This window comes from Oncorhynchus kisutch, unplaced genomic scaffold, assembly GCF_002021735.2.
Source record: "Oncorhynchus kisutch isolate 150728-3 unplaced genomic scaffold, Okis_V2 scaffold1554, whole genome shotgun sequence".
Classification (NCBI taxonomy): Eukaryota; Metazoa; Chordata; class Actinopteri; order Salmoniformes; family Salmonidae; genus Oncorhynchus; species Oncorhynchus kisutch.
The window spans coordinates 45,612-53,307 of record NW_022263499.1 but is presented as its reverse complement, the minus strand read 5'-3'; the positions used below and the strand labels follow the sequence as shown (position 1 = coordinate 53,307).

At 39.6% G+C, this 7,696-nt stretch overlaps 11 non-coding genes across 11 annotated transcripts; all 11 read right to left on the bottom strand.

Annotated features, from left to right (window-relative positions):
* Positions 1 to 244: 244 nt before the first annotated feature.
* On the bottom strand, positions 245 to 317 carry trnar-acg (transfer RNA arginine (anticodon ACG)). Its single transcript has one exon. It is a non-coding gene; the product is annotated as a tRNA-Arg (tRNA).
* Positions 318 to 1,301: 984 nt separating this feature from the next.
* On the bottom strand, positions 1,302 to 1,373 carry trnae-uuc (transfer RNA glutamic acid (anticodon UUC)). The gene has a single exon. It is a non-coding gene; the product is annotated as a tRNA-Glu (tRNA).
* Positions 1,374 to 1,583: 210 nt separating this feature from the next.
* On the bottom strand, positions 1,584 to 1,656 carry trnar-acg (transfer RNA arginine (anticodon ACG)). Its single transcript has one exon. It is a non-coding gene; the product is annotated as a tRNA-Arg (tRNA).
* A 984-nt stretch (positions 1,657 to 2,640) lies between these two features.
* On the bottom strand, positions 2,641 to 2,712 carry trnae-uuc (transfer RNA glutamic acid (anticodon UUC)). Its single transcript has one exon. It is a non-coding gene; the product is annotated as a tRNA-Glu (tRNA).
* A 210-nt stretch (positions 2,713 to 2,922) lies between these two features.
* trnar-acg (transfer RNA arginine (anticodon ACG)) lies at positions 2,923 to 2,995 on the bottom strand. The gene has a single exon. It is a non-coding gene; the product is annotated as a tRNA-Arg (tRNA).
* A 984-nt stretch (positions 2,996 to 3,979) lies between these two features.
* trnae-uuc (transfer RNA glutamic acid (anticodon UUC)) lies at positions 3,980 to 4,051 on the bottom strand. Its single transcript has one exon. It is a non-coding gene; the product is annotated as a tRNA-Glu (tRNA).
* Positions 4,052 to 4,261: 210 nt separating this feature from the next.
* Positions 4,262 to 4,334, bottom strand: trnar-acg (transfer RNA arginine (anticodon ACG)). The gene has a single exon. It is a non-coding gene; the product is annotated as a tRNA-Arg (tRNA).
* Positions 4,335 to 5,318: 984 nt separating this feature from the next.
* trnae-uuc (transfer RNA glutamic acid (anticodon UUC)) lies at positions 5,319 to 5,390 on the bottom strand. The gene has a single exon. It is a non-coding gene; the product is annotated as a tRNA-Glu (tRNA).
* A 210-nt stretch (positions 5,391 to 5,600) lies between these two features.
* On the bottom strand, positions 5,601 to 5,673 carry trnar-acg (transfer RNA arginine (anticodon ACG)). Its single transcript has one exon. It is a non-coding gene; the product is annotated as a tRNA-Arg (tRNA).
* A 984-nt stretch (positions 5,674 to 6,657) lies between these two features.
* trnae-uuc (transfer RNA glutamic acid (anticodon UUC)) lies at positions 6,658 to 6,729 on the bottom strand. Its single transcript has one exon. It is a non-coding gene; the product is annotated as a tRNA-Glu (tRNA).
* Positions 6,730 to 6,939: 210 nt separating this feature from the next.
* trnar-acg (transfer RNA arginine (anticodon ACG)) lies at positions 6,940 to 7,012 on the bottom strand. Its single transcript has one exon. It is a non-coding gene; the product is annotated as a tRNA-Arg (tRNA).
* Between the last annotated feature and the right edge of the window lie 684 nt (positions 7,013 to 7,696).

Here is a 7,696-nt window from a genome sequence, read left to right as displayed (position 1 = left end):
AAACCAGGAATCCTAACCGCTAGACCATATGGGAAGACACATACTTAAAATACACATCACAGACAAATCTTTAAATGTTGACATTATGCCTGTTGGATTTCAAAGCTCCATCATTTTTCTCAGAGATGATGGGGAATGTCCAGATGAAATCCGTCTAAAATGTGTTTGAAGTGAGAACAGCCAGAAGCACTGAAAGGTATACAGTATCATTCCCAGCTTGATTTCAATCAATTAAATAAAGTATTGAGCCAGCCAGGAGTCGAACCTAGAATCTTCTGATCCGTAGTCAGACACGTTATCCATTGCGCCACTGGCCCCACATCTAAGCTGAAGTCAGGTCACAGCTAGACCAGTGTACACAGTCATAGCGTCTGTCAACAACAAGGTTCCTTGGTTTTCTGTTTCAGATGCATATCTTAATTTGATCCTCCTGTTGTTCCATGAATTTTACTGCAGAGCAAGAAATGCAAACTTGAAGTGTATCAATGTTTAAAAAGTCTTGTAAATTATGAATCTACAAAACATGTCACATTTCCTGTTGCTTGGGGAATATTGTTGTGTTGTGTGATTCTGCTGCCATTTAAAATGTGGTATCTGTTCTTACACAAGTGCATCACAAATGACAAGATGTTCTTTCCCATACTGGGAGTTCAACCCGGGCGAAAACCAGGAATCCTAAACGCCAGACCATATGGGAAGACAGTTACTTAAAAAAAACATCACAGACAAATCCATAAACATTGAAATGATGCTTGTTGTAATTACAAGCTCCATCTTTTTTCTCAGAGATGTTTGGGAAAAGTCCCATATAAAATCAGTCTAAAATGTGTTTGAATCGAGAACTGCCAGACACAATGAAAAGTATACAGTATTTTTCCCAGCTTGATTTTGGTCAAATAAATCTAGTTTTGAACCAAACAGGAGTCAAATATTCAATCTTCCGACCTGTTATCAGACACGTTATCCATTGTGAAACTGGCCGCACGGCCAAGCTGAAGTCAGGTCACACCTAGGCCAGTATACACAGTCATAGTGTCTGTCAGCGACAAGGTTCCTTGGGATTTCTGTTACAGATGCATATCTTAATTTGATCTTCCTGTTGTCGCATGAATTTTACTGCAGAGCAAGAAATGCAGCAATGAAGTGTATTCAACGTTTAAAAAGCCTTGTATAATCTGAATCTACATAACATGTCACATTTCCTGTTGCTGAGGGAATATTGTTGTGTTGTGTGAAACTGCTGCCAGTTAAAATGCAGCATCTGTTGTTACACAACTGCGTACCTAATGACAAGATATTCTTTCCCATACCGGGAGTTGAACCCGGGCCACCTGGGTGAAAACCAGGAATCCTAACCGCTAGACCATATGGGAAGACACATACTTAAAATACACATCACAGACAAATCTTTAAATGTTGACATTATGCCTGTTGGATTTCAAAGCTCCATCATTTTTCTCAGAGATGATGGGGAATGTCCAGATGAAATCCGTCTAAAATGTGTTTGAAGTGAGAACAGCCAGAAGCACTGAAAGGTATACAGTATCATTCCCAGCTTGATTTCAATCAATTAAATAAAGTATTGAGCCAGCCAGGAGTCGAACCTAGAATCTTCTGATCCGTAGTCAGACACGTTATCCATTGCGCCACTGGCCCCACATCTAAGCTGAAGTCAGGTCACAGCTAGACCAGTGTACACAGTCATAGCGTCTGTCAACAACAAGGTTCCTTGGTTTTCTGTTTCAGATGCATATCTTAATTTGATCCTCCTGTTGTTCCATGAATTTTACTGCAGAGCAAGAAATGCAAACTTGAAGTGTATCAATGTTTAAAAAGTCTTGTAAATTATGAATCTACAAAACATGTCACATTTCCTGTTGCTTGGGGAATATTGTTGTGTTGTGTGATTCTGCTGCCATTTAAAATGTGGTATCTGTTCTTACACAAGTGCATCACAAATGACAAGATGTTCTTTCCCATACTGGGAGTTCAACCCGGGCGAAAACCAGGAATCCTAAACGCCAGACCATATGGGAAGACAGTTACTTAAAAAAAACATCACAGACAAATCCATAAACATTGAAATGATGCTTGTTGTAATTACAAGCTCCATCTTTTTTCTCAGAGATGTTTGGGAAAAGTCCCATATAAAATCAGTCTAAAATGTGTTTGAATCGAGAACTGCCAGACACAATGAAAAGTATACAGTATTTTTCCCAGCTTGATTTTGGTCAAATAAATCTAGTTTTGAACCAAACAGGAGTCAAATATTCAATCTTCCGACCTGTTATCAGACACGTTATCCATTGTGAAACTGGCCGCACGGCCAAGCTGAAGTCAGGTCACACCTAGGCCAGTATACACAGTCATAGTGTCTGTCAGCGACAAGGTTCCTTGGGATTTCTGTTACAGATGCATATCTTAATTTGATCTTCCTGTTGTCGCATGAATTTTACTGCAGAGCAAGAAATGCAGCAATGAAGTGTATTCAACGTTTAAAAAGCCTTGTATAATCTGAATCTACATAACATGTCACATTTCCTGTTGCTGAGGGAATATTGTTGTGTTGTGTGAAACTGCTGCCAGTTAAAATGCAGCATCTGTTGTTACACAACTGCGTACCTAATGACAAGATATTCTTTCCCATACCGGGAGTTGAACCCGGGCCACCTGGGTGAAAACCAGGAATCCTAACCGCTAGACCATATGGGAAGACACATACTTAAAATACACATCACAGACAAATCTTTAAATGTTGACATTATGCCTGTTGGATTTCAAAGCTCCATCATTTTTCTCAGAGATGATGGGGAATGTCCAGATGAAATCCGTCTAAAATGTGTTTGAAGTGAGAACAGCCAGAAGCACTGAAAGGTATACAGTATCATTCCCAGCTTGATTTCAATCAATTAAATAAAGTATTGAGCCAGCCAGGAGTCGAACCTAGAATCTTCTGATCCGTAGTCAGACACGTTATCCATTGCGCCACTGGCCCCACATCTAAGCTGAAGTCAGGTCACAGCTAGACCAGTGTACACAGTCATAGCGTCTGTCAACAACAAGGTTCCTTGGTTTTCTGTTTCAGATGCATATCTTAATTTGATCCTCCTGTTGTTCCATGAATTTTACTGCAGAGCAAGAAATGCAAACTTGAAGTGTATCAATGTTTAAAAAGTCTTGTAAATTATGAATCTACAAAACATGTCACATTTCCTGTTGCTTGGGGAATATTGTTGTGTTGTGTGATTCTGCTGCCATTTAAAATGTGGTATCTGTTCTTACACAAGTGCATCACAAATGACAAGATGTTCTTTCCCATACTGGGAGTTCAACCCGGGCGAAAACCAGGAATCCTAAACGCCAGACCATATGGGAAGACAGTTACTTAAAAAAAACATCACAGACAAATCCATAAACATTGAAATGATGCTTGTTGTAATTACAAGCTCCATCTTTTTTCTCAGAGATGTTTGGGAAAAGTCCCATATAAAATCAGTCTAAAATGTGTTTGAATCGAGAACTGCCAGACACAATGAAAAGTATACAGTATTTTTCCCAGCTTGATTTTGGTCAAATAAATCTAGTTTTGAACCAAACAGGAGTCAAATATTCAATCTTCCGACCTGTTATCAGACACGTTATCCATTGTGAAACTGGCCGCACGGCCAAGCTGAAGTCAGGTCACACCTAGGCCAGTATACACAGTCATAGTGTCTGTCAGCGACAAGGTTCCTTGGGATTTCTGTTACAGATGCATATCTTAATTTGATCTTCCTGTTGTCGCATGAATTTTACTGCAGAGCAAGAAATGCAGCAATGAAGTGTATTCAACGTTTAAAAAGCCTTGTATAATCTGAATCTACATAACATGTCACATTTCCTGTTGCTGAGGGAATATTGTTGTGTTGTGTGAAACTGCTGCCAGTTAAAATGCAGCATCTGTTGTTACACAACTGCGTACCTAATGACAAGATATTCTTTCCCATACCGGGAGTTGAACCCGGGCCACCTGGGTGAAAACCAGGAATCCTAACCGCTAGACCATATGGGAAGACACATACTTAAAATACACATCACAGACAAATCTTTAAATGTTGACATTATGCCTGTTGGATTTCAAAGCTCCATCATTTTTCTCAGAGATGATGGGGAATGTCCAGATGAAATCCGTCTAAAATGTGTTTGAAGTGAGAACAGCCAGAAGCACTGAAAGGTATACAGTATCATTCCCAGCTTGATTTCAATCAATTAAATAAAGTATTGAGCCAGCCAGGAGTCGAACCTAGAATCTTCTGATCCGTAGTCAGACACGTTATCCATTGCGCCACTGGCCCCACATCTAAGCTGAAGTCAGGTCACAGCTAGACCAGTGTACACAGTCATAGCGTCTGTCAACAACAAGGTTCCTTGGTTTTCTGTTTCAGATGCATATCTTAATTTGATCCTCCTGTTGTTCCATGAATTTTACTGCAGAGCAAGAAATGCAAACTTGAAGTGTATCAATGTTTAAAAAGTCTTGTAAATTATGAATCTACAAAACATGTCACATTTCCTGTTGCTTGGGGAATATTGTTGTGTTGTGTGATTCTGCTGCCATTTAAAATGTGGTATCTGTTCTTACACAAGTGCATCACAAATGACAAGATGTTCTTTCCCATACTGGGAGTTCAACCCGGGCGAAAACCAGGAATCCTAAACGCCAGACCATATGGGAAGACAGTTACTTAAAAAAAACATCACAGACAAATCCATAAACATTGAAATGATGCTTGTTGTAATTACAAGCTCCATCTTTTTTCTCAGAGATGTTTGGGAAAAGTCCCATATAAAATCAGTCTAAAATGTGTTTGAATCGAGAACTGCCAGACACAATGAAAAGTATACAGTATTTTTCCCAGCTTGATTTTGGTCAAATAAATCTAGTTTTGAACCAAACAGGAGTCAAATATTCAATCTTCCGACCTGTTATCAGACACGTTATCCATTGTGAAACTGGCCGCACGGCCAAGCTGAAGTCAGGTCACACCTAGGCCAGTATACACAGTCATAGTGTCTGTCAGCGACAAGGTTCCTTGGGATTTCTGTTACAGATGCATATCTTAATTTGATCTTCCTGTTGTCGCATGAATTTTACTGCAGAGCAAGAAATGCAGCAATGAAGTGTATTCAACGTTTAAAAAGCCTTGTATAATCTGAATCTACATAACATGTCACATTTCCTGTTGCTGAGGGAATATTGTTGTGTTGTGTGAAACTGCTGCCAGTTAAAATGCAGCATCTGTTGTTACACAACTGCGTACCTAATGACAAGATATTCTTTCCCATACCGGGAGTTGAACCCGGGCCACCTGGGTGAAAACCAGGAATCCTAACCGCTAGACCATATGGGAAGACACATACTTAAAATACACATCACAGACAAATCTTTAAATGTTGACATTATGCCTGTTGGATTTCAAAGCTCCATCATTTTTCTCAGAGATGATGGGGAATGTCCAGATGAAATCCGTCTAAAATGTGTTTGAAGTGAGAACAGCCAGAAGCACTGAAAGGTATACAGTATCATTCCCAGCTTGATTTCAATCAATTAAATAAAGTATTGAGCCAGCCAGGAGTCGAACCTAGAATCTTCTGATCCGTAGTCAGACACGTTATCCATTGCGCCACTGGCCCCACATCTAAGCTGAAGTCAGGTCACAGCTAGACCAGTGTACACAGTCATAGCGTCTGTCAACAACAAGGTTCCTTGGTTTTCTGTTTCAGATGCATATCTTAATTTGATCCTCCTGTTGTTCCATGAATTTTACTGCAGAGCAAGAAATGCAAACTTGAAGTGTATCAATGTTTAAAAAGTCTTGTAAATTATGAATCTACAAAACATGTCACATTTCCTGTTGCTTGGGGAATATTGTTGTGTTGTGTGATTCTGCTGCCATTTAAAATGTGGTATCTGTTCTTACACAAGTGCATCACAAATGACAAGATGTTCTTTCCCATACTGGGAGTTCAACCCGGGCGAAAACCAGGAATCCTAAACGCCAGACCATATGGGAAGACAGTTACTTAAAAAAAACATCACAGACAAATCCATAAACATTGAAATGATGCTTGTTGTAATTACAAGCTCCATCTTTTTTCTCAGAGATGTTTGGGAAAAGTCCCATATAAAATCAGTCTAAAATGTGTTTGAATCGAGAACTGCCAGACACAATGAAAAGTATACAGTATTTTTCCCAGCTTGATTTTGGTCAAATAAATCTAGTTTTGAACCAAACAGGAGTCAAATATTCAATCTTCCGACCTGTTATCAGACACGTTATCCATTGTGAAACTGGCCGCACGGCCAAGCTGAAGTCAGGTCACACCTAGGCCAGTATACACAGTCATAGTGTCTGTCAGCGACAAGGTTCCTTGGGATTTCTGTTACAGATGCATATCTTAATTTGATCTTCCTGTTGTCGCATGAATTTTACTGCAGAGCAAGAAATGCAGCAATGAAGTGTATTCAACGTTTAAAAAGCCTTGTATAATCTGAATCTACATAACATGTCACATTTCCTGTTGCTGAGGGAATATTGTTGTGTTGTGTGAAACTGCTGCCAGTTAAAATGCAGCATCTGTTGTTACACAACTGCGTACCTAATGACAAGATATTCTTTCCCATACCGGGAGTTGAACCCGGGCCACCTGGGTGAAAACCAGGAATCCTAACCGCTAGACCATATGGGAAGACACATACTTAAAATACACATCACAGACAAATCTTTAAATGTTGACATTATGCCTGTTGGATTTCAAAGCTCCATCATTTTTCTCAGAGATGATGGGGAATGTCCAGATGAAATCCGTCTAAAATGTGTTTGAAGTGAGAACAGCCAGAAGCACTGAAAGGTATACAGTATCATTCCCAGCTTGATTTCAATCAATTAAATAAAGTATTGAGCCAGCCAGGAGTCGAACCTAGAATCTTCTGATCCGTAGTCAGACACGTTATCCATTGCGCCACTGGCCCCACATCTAAGCTGAAGTCAGGTCACAGCTAGACCAGTGTACACAGTCATAGCGTCTGTCAACAACAAGGTTCCTTGGTTTTCTGTTTCAGATGCATATCTTAATTTGATCCTCCTGTTGTTCCATGAATTTTACTGCAGAGCAAGAAATGCAAACTTGAAGTGTATCAATGTTTAAAAAGTCTTGTAAATTATGAATCTACAAAACATGTCACATTTCCTGTTGCTTGGGGAATATTGTTGTGTTGTGTGATTCTGCTGCCATTTAAAATGTGGTATCTGTTCTTACACAAGTGCATCACAAATGACAAGATGTTCTTTCCCATACTGGGAGTTCAACCCGGGCGAAAACCAGGAATCCTAAACGCCAGACCATATGGGAAGACAGTTACTTAAAAAAAACATCACAGACAAATCCATAAACATTGAAATGATGCTTGTTGTAATTACAAGCTCCATCTTTTTTCTCAGAGATGTTTGGGAAAAGTCCCATATAAAATCAGTCTAAAATGTGTTTGAATCGAGAACTGCCAGACACAATGAAAAGTATACAGTATTTTTCCCAGCTTGATTTTGGTCAAATAAATCTAGTTTTGAACCAAACAGGAGTCAAATATTCAATCTTCCGACCTGTTATCAGACACGTTATCCATTGTGAAACTGGCCGCACGGCCAAGCTGAAGTCA